The sequence below is a fragment of the Euprymna scolopes genome, chromosome 21, assembly GCF_053919585.1.
Source record: "Euprymna scolopes isolate OS-2025 chromosome 21, ASM5391958v1, whole genome shotgun sequence".
NCBI lineage: Eukaryota > Metazoa > Mollusca > Cephalopoda > Sepiida > Sepiolidae > Euprymna > Euprymna scolopes.
In genome coordinates this window covers 79,130,560-79,151,721 of record NC_136502.1, presented here as the reverse complement: position 1 = coordinate 79,151,721, position 21,162 = coordinate 79,130,560, and the positions used below count along the sequence as shown (strand labels likewise).

Sequence of the window (21,162 nt, the reverse complement as noted above, 5' to 3'; positions counted from 1 at the left end):
TGGGTTAGTCTTTTTCCTATAACATCTTGAGGGGGGGGAAGCGTTCAGCAGTAAATGAAATCCCACAGTCAAACTTGACCACATTAACTCATTAAAACGAGCACCTGCTAAATCCAACTAATTAAATAAATTCAAACGTGTTTCCGTAAGCATGTCGCGGTGGGGCAATCGCTAACGTCGCACGTTTTTTTTTTTCAAAACTTTGCCTCAACGGTTCAGGTTCGATCCTCATACTTACTTTTTTTTTAACCCCCCCCCCCACACACCTCCAAACACCCGGGCAACGCCGGGTACCCCTCACTAGTATATGATATAAGAGGCATTTACATTCAAGCAATGGACTATTTATCAAAATTAGCTTTATCACAATGGTCGCGTTAAACTAGTTTGTTACTTATAGCAACCATAAAATAAATTCTCTTTTTATTATTCCGATCATATGTATCTAGGTGTCAAAAATATTTTTATGCCCACACAGTATTATTTAATAAGGAAAAAATGTTTTTGTACGAAAGTTATTTCTTTCTTTGTCACGCATCTATTATAATACGACATTTTCAGTGTTACTGTGTGGTTAGAATAATAATAATAATTAAAAAAAACAATTTTCTCTAAGATGTGTGAAATGTCATCATAAAATTTGACTCAGCAGAAATTACCGACAACAACATCAAACAACAAATCCATACTTAGAATGTATTCCATCGTTGGCAACTAAGATGGTGACAAGATTCTCCACGTTTGCCTATAAAGAACAACTCGAAAGACTAAATCTCTCCTCACTTTGAGAAGAGATAGATGTGAAATGACCCTGCAAAAACTTACGTTGTCAAATCAGTCCCCCTGACCGGGATATACATCTGACTGGGAATCGCTTGTGCATTCAATATTCGCTAGAAACTTCAACCTATGCAGAGGTATACTACACCAGGTAACCTGCATACATTGATAAAAATGCTATTGCAAACTTAAGAGCAGCAGTTTGACAGACAGACATACCGATACTCTTATTAATGCCCATGTTCAATCTCAAGAAACAATAGACACCCCTGAAAGTGTAGCTGTGCAAGTAATTGTGAAGCAATGGTTGCACAATCTTCAACCACGCCTCTACTGAATCAATACTGCTTGAATTCAGTGGCAAGGATAGGCTCAAGACTCACTGGAAATAATGCCGAGATAAACAGAGAGTACATACAACACCTGAAATTCCCAAATAGCCACCCATTTTAGTACAAACCAGGCTCAGCATTGCTTAACTTTGGTGATCTGATGGGAACCGGGGTGTCATTGTAATAATGCCATATAGAAATAGATAATACAGCATAATCATCTTGACACAACAGTTCTTGTTAGCAATTTGGAGCCTGGCCAATACCAGATAGATGACTATTTGGTAATATCAGGCGCTGTATGTATGAGGACGTTGATACCTTCCCGCAAGAACTGCTTTCCAGCTAACTACAATATGGCCGTCTTCAAGTCCAATGTAAACAAGTTCTTGGTGAGCCGTTCCCCTTAAGTAATCCAATTTACCAAATTTACACTTCTAACGATTACTATGATATTGTCCTTTTGATGACTGTACATTCTCTAACCCTTATCCTCGAGTGGCCTCTGGGCATTGATAACTGGTGATTCTCTTGTAAAAAAAAGCAAAAAAAAAAAAAATAACCTCAAAAAATCTGCAGAATTTTAATGTCGTCATCTTCCCTGAGCGAGATATACGTGGGACTGGGGACCATATGTGAATTTGATATTCCTAGGGAACTTCCTCCTTTAGAGGAAACCCGTTCAACCCACATAGGGGGAATACCGTAGAACAGAAAAAAATATATTGACACATGTAAAACGTGTTATGGGAAGGTTACGCATTGCACAGAAAGAAATGATTTAACAATGATACGATGGGTGGGAAAGGTGACTTTAAAGACAGGCTTGTATCTGATGAGCTTGTGTAATGTACATTTGTACACACGTTGTGACCTCAGATGCAAAGTGGACAAAATATCAGGAAATAACTCCCACTCATTTTCTGGTTGCACAATGACATTCATTTCTTTGTCATGGCGGCCGTGACGTCATCCACATAATGATGATGATGAGGGTAACACTATTTCCTAAACTCACACGTTTTTTCCGTTTCTCATTCCCTCTTTTTTCCCCTCTCTATTCCCGTCTCATTAGCTCTGCTTTGTCTGTCAATCACTTTCTGGACATGTAATTCGGAAACACAAGCTCAATAGCTATAATTCTTATGAGTTCTTAAAGGAGAGGCGTTTCCTTGAAAGAATTCAAAACCAACTTCTCAATCTAGTAGGGGATGATCTCTTTTCTTCCGTACAGTTCCTTTTCTCACAAAAAAAAAAGACGTTGCTCGTCTTTCTCTACTCTGTTGTTATTTATACATACCAGCATGTAAAGCGGTCGTAATGATGATGATGATGATGATGATGATGATGATGATGACGACGACGACGACGATAACGACAATGATCATGATTATGACGAGGATGATGTTAACGATGACGATGATGGTGATGATGATGACGACGATGACGACGACGATGATGATGGCAATAATGATGATAATGACTGTTTGATGTAAATTAATGTTTAGCAATGAAAATGCTATTGCAATGTGACAGACCAATAGAGAGATTGACAGACCAATCCTTCTATAGAAATGTTTGAATGCCTCTAAAGATAAGTGTAAATTATCCAGCGTTTTTTTTTCTTTCCTGCATAGGATCCCTACTTTTTAGCACGTAAGGTGCATTTGATAGATTCAAATAATCAAGCCGAAAGAAATTAAGTGATTCCTACTTAAATCCATCGTCTGAAAGTGCACTCAATCATTCTGCGTGTTTTAATGCATCTTACTGAGACGAATACTGTGAGAATTCGGCTTTATTTAATATTAATAATGGAAAATGTTGAAATAATGTCGTTTTCTCCTAATGAAACCGTTGATAGTCAATGTTATTCTCGCTAAGTGTCTTTTGGGATGAAACATATGAATTATTCCCCATTCATTTGTAGATGTCTTTAAAACATGTGACTGCGAATGTCAGAAGAGCTGAATAATCACGTCAAAATCCAACTGATCAACACAAAATCTATTCAAATCGATTCACATTTGCACATCATGAGAGCACGTTAAGAAACAGGAAAAGATAAATATAAATCTAACATACAGAGTTACCTTGACTAATTTTCGAAACAGATCTAAATAGCAATCCGTTTCAAATATCCATATTTGATTCAAACTAGCCCATTTCCCCAATTTCGATGTTATTGGCACAACTACATTTTATTTAGCACCAGTTTCTTTCTAAAAATACTGATTCCAAAAAAAAAAAAATAAAATACTCATTCCAAAAAGTAAAATATTTATAGCAGAGACTTTTCTATTACTCACCGAATATAATCAAACATTAAAGGGAAGTAATCATCGCTGAGTTATTTCCTTTGGCCTCTGCAAAATAAATATAAAAATCACATTATAGTTTTAAACATTTAAGGGAATTAGTTGAATAGTTTTATTTGTTCATTAAACTTGTCAAATTCTGAACAAAGACCCAAATAGAAATCTGTTTTACATATCGATACTTGATTCTAACTAGCCTATTTTTCTCCCTTTCACTGTTATCTAGTGTCAGTTTCTTTTTTCTAAGAATACTTATTTTAGAAAATAAAACTTTTAGAGCGGAAACCTTTTCCATTACTCACTGAAAATTCTTATGTGTTAAAGTACAGGAATCATACTATGAGTTATTTCCCTTGGCTTCAACAAAAATAAATATCTAGAATTGCATTTCATTTATAAACATTGAAGGTAATGTTTCACATTAATTATGCATTTTTATTTGTCCTTTAAATTGCTCGAATTTTGAAGTCAGACCCAAAGTATAATCTTTTTGAGATATCAGTATTTGATTCAAACTATCCTATTTCCCTCTTTCAATATATTATTGACACATATACATTTTATCTAGCTTCAGTTTCTTTCTGCAAACACTTATTTCAGAAAAGAAAACTTTTAGAGTGGACATTTTTTAAATTTCTCACCGAATATTCTCATACATTAAAGAAGGGTAATTATGTTCTGAGTTATTTCCCTGAGAAAATAAGTATAACAACTGAAGCATGCATAGTCCCCCGTGAGTGAACGGGGCATAAAAAATGACTAAGTTCAGTATTTGCCCCCATCCCACCCCACATTTAGCCCCCAAAGTCCCCAGGGAATGTTAAATCCTGGTGAAAATGAACAAACGGTGCAGTTTTAGGCCTTAACATGTAAATTTCAGTTCTGCACCATGCAAAAGAGAACTGACTAAGTCCATTATCTCCCCCTTTTAGCCCCTAAATCTCCAAGGCGTTAATATATTGCAATTTGAGTTCAGCACCATACAAAACTGCTAAATAGACATACACAGAAAATTTTGGACGAATATGGTAAAATAGTCCCAAAAATGGAGTGTCTTTTATTAGCCCCAAAAGAACCCCTGGGGTACTCCCAAGAGCTGTCGTGAAATATAGACAAACAAAATTATATAGAAATCAGTTAGCTACAAATTTTCAGAAAGTTTTATAAAAATCCAAGGCATCAATTTTTTTAATAAGCACAAAAGTGTCAAGTTTAACTATTTTAACCCGAAAGGCAGCCCTAGGTGGCACCTGGAGTTTTCCCGGAAAATCCTTTCTGTTACTTTTTTACTCATATCATGTTTAATATTTGTGCAAAATTTAAAAAAAATTCCAAGGTGTAGTTATTGAAACAAGTGTGGACAGACCAATGGACGAACGGACAACTGTGAATTTACAGGTTCACTCTCCTTTTGTTGGGGGACCAATAAATCACATTATAATATTAAACATTAAAGGGAAGGCTCCTCATTAATTACCCTTTTTTTCTTATTCTTTATTAATAATCCATTAGCCTCAATTACAAAAGTAAACTTTTCAAAAAATCCTGTTTCACAAAATAATTTGTTTACAAAATTCAAGTTGCCAAAGTTACTTTAAGAAAACAAATAATTGAATTATTTACAAATGCGTCTTTGTAAACAATTCGGTCATTTGTCTTTTCTTTTACTCCCCGACAACACCAGGTAGACACACCTAGTGACAAATGTAAATACCTATGAGCTATAATTTCTAGATTTAACATTTAGAATTTGGTTATGATATCCGAAATCTTGAGTGGAGGGCCATTCTTGTGAAAGAAAGATGACCCAGAAAGGGATGACAAAAGAAATAATATCGTAGAGAAAAGAAAATTATACAATTGTGAATTTTAAATTTAGTTGTTCCAAGCAAAAAGGAGCAGCATTAATCCGGTCAGAGAAGCTTATTAAATAGAATTCCAGGTTAAAAAAAAAAAATGGTAAGATTAATTTAGTCAGGGTCAGCAGAGCATAGTTCCCTTCTCGTGTCAAGACAAAAAGTTATGACTGAAAAAAAAAATCAAAGGGATTCAGTAATTTTTATACAGCAATTCTGATATCTGATTGATTTGTTCTTATTACCTCTGGCTATAAATATAAATCGTCCAGATGTTTGTGATCATACCCAACATTATGCTAAAATTATTGCAACAAGAACTGTCTATCTTACACAACAGTTTATGATCAATGTTAAATTCTTCAGCCTGTCTTATCCCAACTGTGCTTTTCTGTTTATTATTCAAGTAAGAAAAATATCTTTCTCAGCTACGATTGGTCACTTCAAGTGAGAGACAGATTCGTAGAGCAATTTTTTCCGTTACTCCAAACTATGATTTTTGTTTGTTAAAAGACAATAGAATTACAATTCCAACGTCTCTTTTGTGGGGTCGATGTTAGTTTTGAATTGTTCTTAGAAGTGAAGCAAACGTTGATTAAGATTATTAAATGATCACATGACGATATGAACATACTTGTGCAAGGACCCAACAAGCATAACGTATCGTGTTAATCTATGTATCTTCTGATATTTTGTCAAATACTATTTTATTTTATATTAGCATTCCCGGGCATACTATTTTGTATTAACATTCCCGGGCATCGTCGAGTAAGCTAAGCGAGGATATTATATTATGATTATTCTATAGAAATGTAGATATTATTAAATAGGAAATATTCCAAGAAATTTTCAATAACAAAAAAGAATGTTGGGAAATAAAGCAAATAGTTTTAGTCAAAATTAAATTAATATCATAAATAATAAACTAGATTGAAGTAATAGATAAACAGAAATTATTATTTTTTATTTATTTTTTTTTTTTTATTACATTTTCACCCCAAACAAGGCACATTTCCACTTTGGTGTAGGGGGCTACTATCAGGGGAAACATCTACTGGGGCACTATGTAGGGATTAGGGCAGCGAGATGTTGGTTCACGTTGCACTTGAACTTATGCATGTCAGTACAGTTGGGGAAGCAGTGACCTGGAATGGAATTCCAAAGTCTAGCAGTTCTGGGGAAGAAACTACTGGAGTAGAAAGATCTTTTACATCTAGGGATCTCTACAGTGTGGGGGTGGGATTTTGCAGCTTGTCGGGTCTGTCGAGGGTGTTCACGTCGTGGGGGCACAAGTGCTTGCAGTTCTTCAGAGCATTCACCATTATAATACTTGTAGAACAGGCAGAGGGATGCAACGTTTCGACGATGGGACAGAGGCTGAAGTTTTGATGCCAGTTTAGGGCCTATCAGATTTGCGACTCTCTTTTGAACCCTGTCAAGGAGAGAGAGACTAGTAGCCGATGCACCGGCCCAAATATGACAGCAATACTCCATACATGGGCGAATAGTGGCCTTATAGAGGTACAGGATACTTTCGGGTGTTAGAAGTTTTCTAGCACGGAAGAGAGAGCCCACCTTCCTCGCAGCGGCCCTGGCAATGTCCTCGATGTAATTGTTCCAGCTCATGTTTCCTGTGAACGTTAGGCCAAGGAGCTTGAAAGACGTACTCTCAGCTAAAGAGTTGTTGGCCATTGCTATAGGTGGTAGAGAAGGTTTCCTGTAATTATTGAATGAAACCAGTTTTGTCTTGGTGGCATTGAACGTTACCATCCATTTTTGTCCCCATTCCACTACTGATTTGAGGTCATCCTCTAGTGTTTCTGCCATTACTTTAGATATATGTTCATTTGTTTTCCTGTCGTGCCTGCTATAGAGTGTGGTGTCATCAGCATATATACCCATCTCAGAGGCAATTTTATCGGGGAGGTCATTTATGAATATCAGGAACAGCAGAGGACCAAGGATAGATCCCTGGGGCACTCCGGCATTTATATTATATTGTTTAGACATACGACCATCGAGGACAACCTGGATTTTTCTCTTATCTAAGAAGGATTTAATTATGTTAAGTATTCTACCAGTGATACCGTAAGATCTAATCTTCCTGAGGAGACCCTCATGCCATACCCTGTCAAAAGCCTTAGATATATCTAGAGCTACCGCTCTTCCCTCTCCCGCTTTGTCCAGTGAATGGTATATGCGTTCAGAGATTACAGTGAGGATGTCTGCCGTGGAACGGGCTTGTCTAAATCCATATTGATGGTCGGTCAGAAGTTTAGCATCTGTAAGGTGCTGGACTAGAGCATGGTTAATTAAGGTCTCAAATATTTTGGCAAAAAGTGGGAGGAGGCTAATAGGGCGATAATTTAATGGGTCAGTTCTTTCGCCAGAATTCTTGAATACTGGTACCACAGAAGCAGTTTTCCAGCAGCTCGGAAAGCAAGATTCATTAAGGCATTTGTTGTAGAGTTTGGAGAGAACTGGAGCTACTTCGGCTGAGCACTTTTTTAATAGCACAGCTGGGATGAGGTCGGGTCCACATGCTTTGGAAGTGTCAAGGTTTTTTATGATAGCATGCACCTGAGCAGGGGTGATTTCCAGATCGTCTAGCTTGGCGTCTGTCCGCATAGGAAAGTCAGGTAGGGGATGGTTTAAAGGGTCCAGTGTAGAGTTGGAGGCAAACCGACTGGCAAGCATGTTAGCCTTCTAGAATAACAATAAGATTGGCCTCTGACGTCAGAGAGCTTAACAAACAAAAGGATATATTTTTTATATATACACGCCAGTCAGTCAGGGAGAGGTCGATTTAGAGAGCGGACAAGAGTTGGTTTGGGAGATTTTGTCTCTTGAGGTCCATGGAAGCTAAGAGAAATGATATAGCAAGATGTAGAGACCAAGAGAAACGTGCAACTCTAAGGAGGAGGAACGCCAGGAAATAAAGTTGCATAAAAGATAACCCAAGTGTCGATTGTCATTTCTTGGGACGAAAGAAATCTTCCTCATAGCTTTTACAAACCGTCAGTCAAGACCAACTGACGGAAGAAGGTATGTTCTACTTTTTTGGGCTTATGTACCCCAACAGAGAGATTTGTCTCTTTGTTAAAAAGCACTGTCCGTGTACATTATTGTTCGTGTTTGGTGATCTGTTTATAACCCAAGTGATAACGTGATGTTTAACAGAAACGCCAGCCTATTACTGTTCAGTAATAGTTTGTTTAATTTTTTAACAGTTCTTTATAATTTAGAATCATGCGAGGTGTATAATTAGTAAGATAAAAGTATGTTAATGAATTATTATAGAAGTGAAGTCGTCGGTTAATCCTGTAAAAATCTGGAAAATTAATGTTGTACCTGTACTTAACAAATATTTTTTTAGGATGGAGCACCAGGTAGAAGCTGATGTGTTGATATGGTAGCAAAAGTTAAAAGTAAATGGAGTTAATTTAGGAAAATTCTGCTATCATTCATCAAGACAAGGGTGTATCAGGTATACATGTGCAATGTGATGTTGTATGGAAGGGAAAACTGACCACCGAGGGTTAAAAATATATTTTACATGGAGAGAAATAATATGATAATGATGAGATGGCGATAGATGTTTAACAAGAGTCTTAGATAGACTTAGATAGATGTTTAACAAGAGTCTTATATCAGACTAGCTGGAGTGCCCGGCGTTGCCTCAGTGTCTAGAGGAGTGTGTTGAGCAAAAAAATACAAATAAAAAAATTGGTAGTAGGCAGGCAGGCTCGAACCTGTGCGGCGAAGGCTGAAAAGAAAGTGGAAGAAAATCTGATGTCTTAGTTGATATCTCCATGACGTGACCAGAAGTAAAAAGCGTTGAAATGAACCGAAGTCAATCCAACGGTGATGATGACTTGCTAAAATGTCGGAGAAAAATATCGACCCCGCCTTGTACAAAACTGTCGAGTTTACGGTAAAGGAATTAATGTTTTTGGCCAATTATTCGATTTTTGTTATCCGAGACGTTGAGCTTGTCAGAATCCGTTGTCTTTGTTGAAAGTTTTTGCGAAACCTACATACATATATGCATACATGCATACATACATGATGATTGCAACGTCTTATCAGACGAGCGCCACTCCCTCAGACACTTAAGGTATATGAGCCTAAAAATGACTTTTTTTTTAGTCCTACCGGTGAATTCACACACGCAAGCAGGCATGACACATGCTAAAGACTGTCATTGAGATCAATTATTACATGCTTCCAGCATTTCAAGCCTCCACACGTCACAACTTTTCCTTCGCCACAGGACCATTTTTTTAGACAAATGCTTGAGGGAGTATCTATACACAGATGATGTTACAGAGTCTTAGCTTTGTACGACATCTAAGTCTCTCTCTCGGTTCAAGATGTTGAGATCCAGCAACAAGCAAGAGCAAGATAGCCAGCAACAAGTTAAACTGCAGACCAGCTTAATGCGGGTACTGGTCTCCCGCTTTTTGGTTTTTTGAATCAGCGATTTGCTTCTCCTAGAAAGGTTGCCTTCAACACGGCTTACGGGAACCCTCTTCACCCCCAGCACACACATACATACACACAAACACAGACGGTGACCCCGAAAAAGGGTTCATTCGCCCTTTGAAAGGTCTTGTTTTTAATCCTTCAGGGAGACTAGCCGCCCTCCTCACCAAACAAGTCTGGTGGGGGAACCAGTTTAGTCGCCGATAACTCGACCATGAGGCAGGTAGTACTGGATTACATGGTACCAGTAGCATACATACTTACATACATACATGCATGCATGCATGCATGCATACATACATACATACATACATAAAAAACATCTTCCTTCAGTCTTGACAGGCTATGGATACCCACTGTAAGGGTGCCTGTGTGTGAAATTTTTGTGGCAAGAGTTGCACAATCTCCAACCACACCTCTCCTGAGTCAACATTGTTTCATACCAGTGGCAAGTGGAGGTTCAAGACGACTGGAAAAGCGGAAAGCATATACAGCGTCTAAATTCCCAAATGGTCACCCATCTGGTACTAGCCAGGCTCAACATTGCTTAACTTCGATGATCTGACGCAAACTGGTGTGTCAACGCGATTATGCCGTACATCATACATTATGCCGTACATACATATATACGTACAGGTATACATACATACATTTAAACAGACAGGTGAGATTTATATCATAGATGATCTCAGAGAGATGTATCCAGAACATGAGACTTCATTGGTTTGATCGCCTGGAAATCATCGATGAAATTGCTTATATGAGTTGATATAGAACTTTTAAGGGTCAGCTGACGAAAGGGAAACCAAAAAAATAAACAAGAGAACTGAGAATAATTTTGAGAAAGAGAGAGAGGGAGGGGAAGAAAGGGAACAATAAAAGTAAGTTTGTGCTTAAAACAAATGACTACACATTGATATATGAAAATAGACGAACAATCTACCTATCTATCGATATATTTATAAAAGTGAACGTGTCTGTGTGTCTGTCTGTTTGTCTGTCTGTCTATGTGTCTGTGTACATTTCCCTACGCAATAACTCTGTCAAGTTTCAGTCTACAGACTCGAAATTTGATACACAGGGTACTGAGATTTGGGAAAATCTATGTGATCGGTTTTCGGCCAGAGATTTCGCTGTTAAGGTGTCAAAGTTCAATGATTTTACCTTTGAGAACTCTACCAAACTCCTCCGACTATTTAGGGTCAACACACTTGAAATTTTAGATATAGGTTCCTTGGACATGGATCTAACTTAATAATTGATTTCAGCGCAAAACTATAAATGTTAAGGGGTCATAATAGGGGTCAAAGTTTAAAAAATTGACCGCTTTTTTCTTTTTTTTTTTTTGCTCAGTATGCATCTCCAAACACCCGTGCAACGCCGGGCATCCATGCTAGTATATCTATAAAAGTGAACGTGTCTGTCTGTCTGTCTGTCTGTCTGTCTGTGTGTCTGTGTACATTTCCCTACGCAATAACTCTGTCAAGTTTCAGTCTACAGACTCGAAATTTGATATACAGGGTACTGAGATTTGGGAAAATCGATGTGATTCGTTTTCGGGCAGAAATATCGCTGTTAAGGGGTCAACGTTCAACGATTTGACCTTTGAGAACTCTACCAAACTCCTCCGACAATTTTGTGTTTACACAGTTGAAATTTTAGATATAGGTTCCTTGGACATGGATCTAACTTAATACCTTAATTTGAGCCCAAAACAATAAATATTAAGGGGTCATAATAGGGGTCAAAGTTAAAAAAATTGACCTTTTTTTAAAAATTTTTTGCTCAGTATGCATCTCCAAACACCCGGGCAACGCCGGGATGAAATGCTAGTATATCTATAAAATTGAAATTACCTGTGTGTGCGTGTGTGTGCGTGTACATTCCCTACCAAACTATCCTGTCAATTTTCAATCTACAGACTCGAGATTTGACATATGGGGTATTGAGGTTTGCGAAAATCTTTTTTATCGGTTTTTGGCCAGAAATTTAGCTGTCAGGGGCTCAAAGTTCAACGATTTGACCTTTGAAAACTTTACCAAACTTCTCCGTCAATTTTGGATATAAACACTTTAAATTTTAGATGTAGGTAACTTTGACATCGATCAAACTTTTTAACTTGATTTGAGCCCAAAACAATAAATGTTAACGTGTCAAAATTGGGGTCAATGTTTAAAAAAATTTGACCTCTGCTGTCTCTCCCAAATTACTTAGGCAAGTTTTGGTCTAAACATTTGAAATTTTATATAAAATGTATTTAATCGATTTTGGCCGAAAATTTTACTGCCAAGGAGTCAAAATTCAAAAGGTTTGACCTTTGAAGTCTCTAACAAACTATTCTGACAATTTTGGGTCTAAACAATTGAAATTTTACATAAAGGGTATTCAGACATACAGTAAGCTTTTTAATCAGGTTTTGGGCGAAAATTTGGCTGCCAATAGATTAAGGTTGAAAGCGTTAACTTTTGCAAACTCTAACAAACTCCTCCGCCAATTTTGGGTCTAAACACTTGAAATTTTAGATGCAGGTTACCTGGACATGAGTCAAACTTTTTAATATATACATATGCACATAAAGTTATGAACAGTACATAACGCCCGAGCAAAGCTGGCTGAACTGCTAGTATGTATTAATTGTCAGTGACGGAGAGGCATGGTGGATTGTTAGGAGAAAGGTACATTTTCAGAAATTCAACCGTTGATTACTGTCAGGCCCAAATCGACAACCAATTCCTGATATCAATTTCAATTTGTTATTATATAACAATTTGTGACCACGTTCAGCTTCCCTATGCGTTGTCATAGGGCGTTTTATATAGCGACAGTTGTTTCAATGAATTAACAATCCAACCTATTTGTTTTGTCTTCTTTTGATGCGACTCACTTGCACTTGTATGCACTTCTATTCGGATGATCTTTCGTAGACTGAAAATTTATTGTATCTTTCAACAGTCAGTAATGTTTATATTGCTTCTTTTGATGCAAGTGATCCCCGATGCATTATTTATATTCAAATGACTTTTTGATACTTCCGGCAATTATTTTATCTCTTGACAATTGATCCTGTTATGTTGTTTCTTGCATACTCTTACCGCGTGCACCTCTTTTTGTCAAAATGAGTTTCAGTAAGTATGGCTTGAATATTTAACACAATTTCTAAAAGCCTTTCAAGAAAAAAAAAAGCATGTAAAACAAATAAAACCGATAATGATGATGTTGCTGCAGATGATAATGATGAAAGTGCATCTGTTTATATAGAAGTCGAGCAGGGTTACTCGGCGTTGCCCAGGGTAAAAGTGTAACATGTTTCTCTTAAATTTTCGATCGTTTTATCTGTTTCTCAATTTTCCTGTCTTTCTTCCTGTTCCGATTTTCTTTCTCTTTCTTCCCACATCAGCTTTCTTCTCTGAACAGCCCATTTTCCTCTCTTGAAATGCACACGGATAACTCGTTTTCATAGATTCCTTAAAGAATGAGTCGGCATAAGGGAATTAATTCTTGGATTGAAAAATCAGAATTACTTCCTTTTAATAATTTGGATGGAAAATTGACTTCCTTCCTGAGAAAATCTGCACGAGTATATAATGAATATTTTTTTTTTCTAAATATTACATATTATTTATCTAGGGAAAACGCTGAACAAGAAAATACCAACTTTATGGTTGATTGTTTTGTCGTTTTTTACTTTTAGTTGGACATACATAGATGCACACAGGCAACTGCAGTTTATGCTATAGATGATGATGAGTTGTTCAAACGTTTGCTTTGATTTATCTTTGTTGTACAGCATATTTTTCTTTATAATGGTTGCACGCTTATTTTGTTTGAAAGTACTGATGCAATAAATATATGTTTAATTTTATCGACCATTTACATTTTTATTCCCGTGTCTGTGGGGGCCTTAATGCACTGCTTTGCCGCAAGGTTCTATAATGCTGTTAAGATGGCACTTGATATAATGAAGCAAGATTTTCTTGAATGCTAGGCCCCAGAAGACACAAGGCCTTTGGCAACTGCAGTATCTCGCACTATAAGCAATCTGGCACGGGGCTTGGGCTGGAATTAACATAAAAAGGAGAGGGAGGCGAAAGTTTTCTCTTCTTTTATGTCCCAAATGTTTCATGTATGAAAAACTGAACCGGCTTTCTCTTTTTATTATTATTATTATCATTATTATTATTATTATTATTATTATTATTTTCGTATATCTTAAATTTATTCTGCTATTAACGTAAAGAAAACTTTTTCTTCCATCTTTCCTAACGTTTACAGATGGTTGCCACGATTTGAATTCAGGAAAAAAATTTTAAGAATAAGTACTGGTTGGTGGTTTGGTTTTGTTTAGCTGTTTTGTTTTACGGCATATCAACCCTTTTCGCGTCATTTAATGCCGAATCCAATCATTTTTTATTCATGATGTTTAGGTTGTTTTGTTGTACGGCTTTTCAACTATTGATGGGACGATTCCAATATTTTTCCTGATTCCGATACAATTACCGATTCCGATTCTTTATAAATCTCTAGGTATTTAACTATAGAGTTATTTTTTTTTCTGATTACCGTAAAAACACCTTTTAAATGTGCAGATATTTTCTCAAGCGTAAAAACACACTTGTGGGAGAGGGGGATCTATAGATTTTAGTTTTACTGTTAGTTTACAATCAATAAATATTATTATTTGATCATTGCTATCAGCATTGGAAGACTTTATTTAAAACAAAATCAAATAAAAATAGATAATTTTGGAATCGTTTTTAGTGTCGGAAAATAGGCACAATTTTTTTCTGATTCTGACACCTTCAAAAGTTGCGGTTTTTCAATTCTCGATTCCGTTTCTGACTAATCGTCCCAACACTAATATCAATTCTTTTTAGGTTATTTAATACCGAATTCGGTAATTTTGGAAATAGATTTTATGCTTCAAGTTCTTTATATCTTCAAATATTTATTGATGTTTTTTTGGGGGGTGGGGTTGTATTGTTTTACTTTATGTCAACCTTTTTCGTCGGGTCACTTAATGCAAAATCCAGTAATTTTGGAAAAAAGTTTTTTGGATTAAGCTTCTTTTTATATTAAAATATGCCAACAAGTTGATTTTTGGAGAACATTTTTATGTCATTATATTCCATTAAAAAACAAAAGATTTAGAGAACCCAGGGCTTTTCCTCCTCTCCAGAAGCCACCAGAGTCACGGCCATTGCTGGGGTGGTTTGTTCTTTGTTGAGTGACGTATGGTCTTGTGCAGTTCTAGGAGGTCCAGCCTCCCAGGCCTGCCTTCTCATTCTTTATTGATAATAGATAATCACCCGAGGCGCCTCTATTGGGGAAAGGAAAAGGAAAGAATAAAACGATCCAAATAGTCTATTATAAATATTATATTATATTGTAATAAAACTATTCAAACACAGTGAAAGAGATTAAAAAAACAGATAGGGAAAGAGAGAGAGAGAAAGAGGGAGGGAGATATACTGTATAGAAAATGCCTACGAGGGACGTGCAATAAGTAATGCCCCTGACCCACTTCCAGTTGTCTGATCTAGCTGAAATTTTGCATGTGCAATGAATTATATCTCTACGGGTTATGTGGCAAATTACAGCTCTGAACTAATTGTGGTTTCTGTTTTACAGGTGTTTGAACTGAGTCAGGTGTGAAATAGAGCCTGTTGAATGTCGAGCAGTGATCCAGTTTTTGTATTTGAAAGGACGCATACCACAGGAGACTTTTGATGAAATGAAAGAAACTTATGGGGATAATGCCGCATCATATGACCTTGTAAAACGCTTGCATCGGGAATTCAAACATGGCCAGAAGTCTGTGGAAACAGCTCCCAGACTAGGTCGCCTCCCTTCTGCCATTGATGAGGCATCTGTCCGTCAAGTTGAGGCTGCCATTTTGGAAGATCGGTGCATTACTATTCGCCAAATTGCCCAAGATGTCAAAATTAGTACAGGGTCTGTGGAAACTATCATTCATGACCATTTGCATATGCATAAGATGTCTCTCAGATGGATTCCCAGGTTGCTCACACCATTCCAGAAGCAAGAATGCATCGAGTGCTCGAGAATGAATTTGGAGATGTGCCAAGAAGATGAGTCAGTTTATCAAAAGACTGATTACACAGGATGAAATCTGGGTCATCACTATGATCCAGAGACCAAAGTCCAGTCAATGCAGTGGAAGCACTTGGACTCACCACCTCCAAAGAAGGCAAGGGTGCAGCCTTCTGGTGGCAAGGTCATACTCAGTCTTCTGGGACTAGGACGGAGTAGTGATGACAGATTTCCTGGCAAAGGGTACCACAATTACAGGAGCCTATTATGCTTCATTTTGAGGAAATTAAGGGAAGTTATCAAAATCAAGAGACGGAGCAAGATCAGCAAAGGTACCCTCCTCCTGCAGGACAATGCTCTGGTCCACAACTCGCATGTCGACAGATCAGAAGCACGAGCGTGTGGTTATGAAATACTTCCCCATCCTCCCTACTCCCCTGACTTTGCACCCTCTGAATTTCACCTCTTCCCAGCCATAAAGTTGTTTTTGAAAGGAAAGCGTTTCCCAGATGATGCAGCCTTGATTTCTGAAGTCACGTCGTGGTTGGAGGACCAACCTGGGGTGTTCTACAAAACCGGTCTCCACAGCTGCATCAAACAGGAGAAATGCATAACTCTGGGTGGTTCCTATGTAGAGAAAGACTAATAACTGTGCCAAGTTTCGTTGCTCTACTTCTATGGGAAGTGGGTCAGAGGCATTACTTATTGCATGTCCCTCGTAATTTGGATTTGTCTTTTCATTCTTTTAGTATTCTGTATCCTTGCAGGCCAGTTATAATCAAAACAAACACAGTAGTCTAGTTAACAAAAGGTGTATTAACAAAAGTATGTTACAGAAGTACACATCATTATTCTGAGGGCCTTAACTGCCACGAGTCAGGTGGGGAAAGTAAATTCAGTGCTTCTAAAGGAGTAGCACTCTAGACTTTTAAAAATTGCCTGGACAACCCGTTGGATTGATGAGTAAAAGCAGATTTCAAATCTGAATTCAGCATCCACAAATTAGGTTAAAACAGCTTACCTCAGTATTTTTTTTTTTTTTACCCAGTGTTGTTTTTATACCTATAGACACTAATGTTTCACACTTAAGAAATCATCAGTGTAGGAAATGACAATTATGGCCAATTGGACGATCAAACCCAATTGCAAAAGTGAACCTCCTAGGTTCAGCCAAGAACGAATGTCTCGGCTCGCCAGGAAAAAGACCACTGGAATGACTCAGTTTCTTCTGAACTGATTGCTGAGGTCGGGACCTCAACTGGGAAGCGATCGCAAGCACAACTCTACACCAAATGAATAACGTGAATCACTAAATATTTTTTAGCAAGAAATGTTTTATACAATGTATCACATAAAAAACTAAATGCGACACAAGGCCGAAAAAGGAGTGTAAGTTAATGTTATCCTATCCAACATAAAATAAACTTAACTAGTCTTTTTCGTTACAATACCAGAATTACTCCATGAATAATCTATTAAATGACAATAAATACATAATGTTGGGAGTTGGGAAATAAAAGTTTTATATACAAAAATCCAATGATACATTTACAATGAAATAATTGTTTATAAGACCCAAACCACGAGAGAATGTGTCAGATAAGTAGTTTTGCCAGTCCAAAAAAATGTACGCCCCCCCCCCACACACACACCAAAACTAACTTTATTTAAACTCCTTGAAAGTGGGCTTACATCTCTGACAAAACAGTAGATCTGTAACCTAATTGGGGTCGGGAATGGGGATTACAAAACAAAAATCTTGAGAAAAAAAAAAAAACACGGGACAGGAAAGGACGAAAATATAAGGAATGGGGTCTTATGACGTCATGCATGCATTAGCTAAGTTGAGAAAAAAAAAAACAGGAGGATGTGATATAAACTAGTTTATTCTAACCTTACCGAGTCGATACACTGTCAGTTGGCTTCAGCTAACCAAAATTCTTTACCTAAGGCACATCTAAATACCATTCAAGAGTAGCTCCATTCACACGGCACAAATGTGGAACCTTCACTCACCTTTCGTTGAAGTTTGCCGAAGAGAGTTTCATCTTCTCCAGTTTAATACTTATTTTCAGGCGATATTTGCAAATGAGTACAAGCTGAAGAGCAATGAATAGCCAACCAATAATGGGTAAATTGCAGCTATATTTATAGTCTCTGGGAAAGTCCATTATTCCTGAAATAGGTTGACCAGCTTACCCCCATAACAAGTATTTAATTGGCTTTGCAAACTTTTTTCCCTGATTCAAAAATATAACCTGAGTTTAAAGGATGACCAAACGGGTCTCATGTTGACTAGTTAGCTACGTATGTAAAGTAACAGTAGAAACATTGCAAAGAAAATAAGGTCTTATATTGAAAAAGACCTTTGGGCAAGCGGTTTTAGTACATACGTCAGAGATTGGCCGGTGCAAGTTATGCTTATTCGTTTGACTGATATGTAAAGCAACTGACACTTGAACTTTGATCTATTGTGCTCTTCGATATTTGACTTCAGTCACTTTTGAAAACATATGACCCCAGACTTTGAAATAAAGACGTATAGTCTTTCGCCGGCATTGGTTGATAGGGAAGCAGAATTCATATTGCAAAAAAAAAAAAACAAAAAAAACAATGCTATAATTTTTCCAAAACAATTTTGTTATTTGAAGCGCGAATAAACGAAAGATGGTGCAGAGAAATGTAAAGGCAGTATATAACCAATACAATTTACTATTTGTACATGAAAATACATCTAAAATATTATGCTTTATATGTATACATCTGATTGAGTTGAAATAAAATAGTTTTATTTAAATTCTAGTAAAAATTTTAAAAATAATTGTCCAGTTAAACATTTTGCTGAACATTTTCTATTGAAGCAGAAATCTTTTTTCAAGAATTATAGGTCAGGTTGTTGCATAAATTCCTGCCGTTTCATAAAAACAATTTGTTCTAAAACATGTTTGGATATTCAGCAAAGTGTTATATATCATTAGAAATCACGTATTCTGTTCTACAAAATAATGGTGATCGTTTTTTGTTCATATAATCTTTTATCGTTTTTCAGAAAACAAATGGATTGTCAAGTAAATAAAAAAACTCACATTTCCGACACCTCATTATTTTCGGCTTTAATCGAGGTCAAAAGGCGAGTGAAGTGACCAAGGATATTTGTGCCGTATATGGAGAAAACGTTATAGTTGATAGAACTGTTCGCGATTGGTTTAGCAGATCCAAACACAGTAATTTTGACCCCAATGATGCTCCTTGTTCCGGAATACCATTCAAGATAGACGTAGATCAACTCAGGGTTCTTTTAAAGGAAGATGGCCATCAGACCTGTAGAGAATTGAATGAAAAGATGAAATGTGATTTTACGACAATTTCACGCCATCTTCAGTCGATGGGATTCACACAAAAACTTGGAGCTTTGGTCCCACACGAACTTACTTTTGCTGTTAAAATTCTTTGATTGTCTTAAAAAAACAAAAATTAATAAAAACGCGGTAATTTATGCAACAATCTAATATATAGAAGGTAATGTGGTAGGTGTATCAGAATTTTTGTAGGAATTTTTGACATCCCTAACACGAAACTGCGAATAAAATATAAAAACTTGTAATTTCTCTTTTAAAAGTGGGTTGTTCATTTTCTTTATGGATTATACTTCCAAAAATAAACTATTAAAGTTGTATAAAAAGTAATAGAAATATTATTTTTTTATTTTTTAAAAAACAGTAATGAAATCAATTGAATTTTACGAGTTCAGTATTTTTCAATTTTTAAACTTTAAAAATCTATCAAAATTTTTCTATTGATTCTATTTTTACGATATTTTCAAGGTCAATGTTAAATTTTATGCTCTTTCCAATAAACCGAATATAATATTTTAGACATAGGTTTTTTTTTTAATTCACCCCCCCCCCCATTTTGAAATGTCTATTAAAAAGTAAATAATTAATTTACTCACCAAAATTTTATATATCACAAATTGAAAATAAAAGATAAATAAATAATATATTCAAATTTAAAACAAAAAAGTAGTGTTTTTAAGAAGTTTACCTGTAAAGTCCGAAGTTTAAAACCCATTTTTTTAAAACCACGTTATTTTTTTTATTTTATTTTTTTTATTTTTAAATGAGATCTTTTTCCTTGCTCCTTTAATTGAAAAAAAAAATTAGGGTTTGAATTACATTGTCCCAGTAGTTATAAGCTTGGAAATACAGGATGCAGAATTATTCAATATTTTTCACAAAGTTTCTGACACACCTAGTAATGTGGTTGTAACGAGGGAAATGTGTATATTTAAAGGAGTGGAACTACCAACATAATAATTTTTTTATTATTATTATTATTATTACTATTATTATTATTATTATTATTATTAGTAGTAGTAGTAGTAGTAGTAGTAGTAGTAGTATGTTGGTAGTTCCACTCCTTTATTATTATTATTAGAAGTAGTAGTAGTAGTAGTAGTATTAGTATTATATTATTATTATTATTATTATTAGTATTAGTAGTAGTAGTAGTAGTAGTAGTAGTAGTATGTTGATAGTTCCACTCCTTTATTATTAGTTGTTATTTTTTAAATTTTGTTTATTATTTAATATTTTGAATTTTGTTTAAAAAGTTATCTCTCTCTAGATATTATTTTGAGAAAAAAATATTGTATTATTGAAACATCTTCTAGTTTTGGAAAAAAAACAACTTTGTAACTCTGAAAAAATGTGAATTCAATCCTCTTACCAAGTTCAAATATAATGATAAAATGAACTAAAAAAAGCAAACCAATTTTTCTTCCAAAGTTCTCAATACAAAATAAACTTTCAAAACTGGCTTCAAAATCTAGTAGATGATGGCCTTTTCTCTTCCCTGCAACCTCTTTCTCACAGAAGAAAGATTGTGAGCCTGTCTCTGCTCTATCGCTATGTTTATGGCAAGTGTTCGTCTGAGCTTCAATCTATGCTCACGTTGCCAAACTTTCAGAAAAAAACACTCCATTAGCTGCAACCACTATCAACACTTCCCCCTACTCTCTATCTGTCTTAACCTAAATGCATATTCCATGAACAAAGCTTCTTTCCTAGAACTGCTTGCCTATGGAACACTTCCGCTGGCCTGCTTCCTGGTTGACTACAGTATGGTAGCCTTCAAGTCCAATGTAAACAAGTTCTTGTTGAACTGTTCCCTTAAATAATCATATTCTACCAAACTTACCACATTACGGATTACTACGCGACCACCTTACATTCATTAATCCTTATCCTTGCGTCGCCTTTGGCCTTGATAAGTGATGACTCTCTTGAAAAATACACACAGTCATTAGAACCGTCTACAGTCATGAAGAAATGCGTATTG

The 21,162-nt window shown here is 36.1% G+C and overlaps 1 protein-coding gene and 1 pseudogene across 2 annotated transcripts in view; both read right to left on the bottom strand.

The window, feature by feature from the left end:
* LOC145242521 (protocadherin beta-13-like) overlaps nt 1–21,162 on the bottom strand; it is a 1,864,148-nt gene that overhangs the window by 1,162,187 nt on the left and 680,799 nt on the right. For both annotated transcript variants that reach the window (XM_080105591.1, XM_080105590.1), the window contains one exon: nt 3,422–3,478. The gene's annotated coding sequence lies outside the window, so the exon portion shown is untranslated. The remainder of the gene's footprint in view (nt 1–3,421; nt 3,479–21,162) is intronic.
* On the bottom strand, nt 1,192–1,309 carry LOC145243146 (5S ribosomal RNA; annotated as a pseudogene).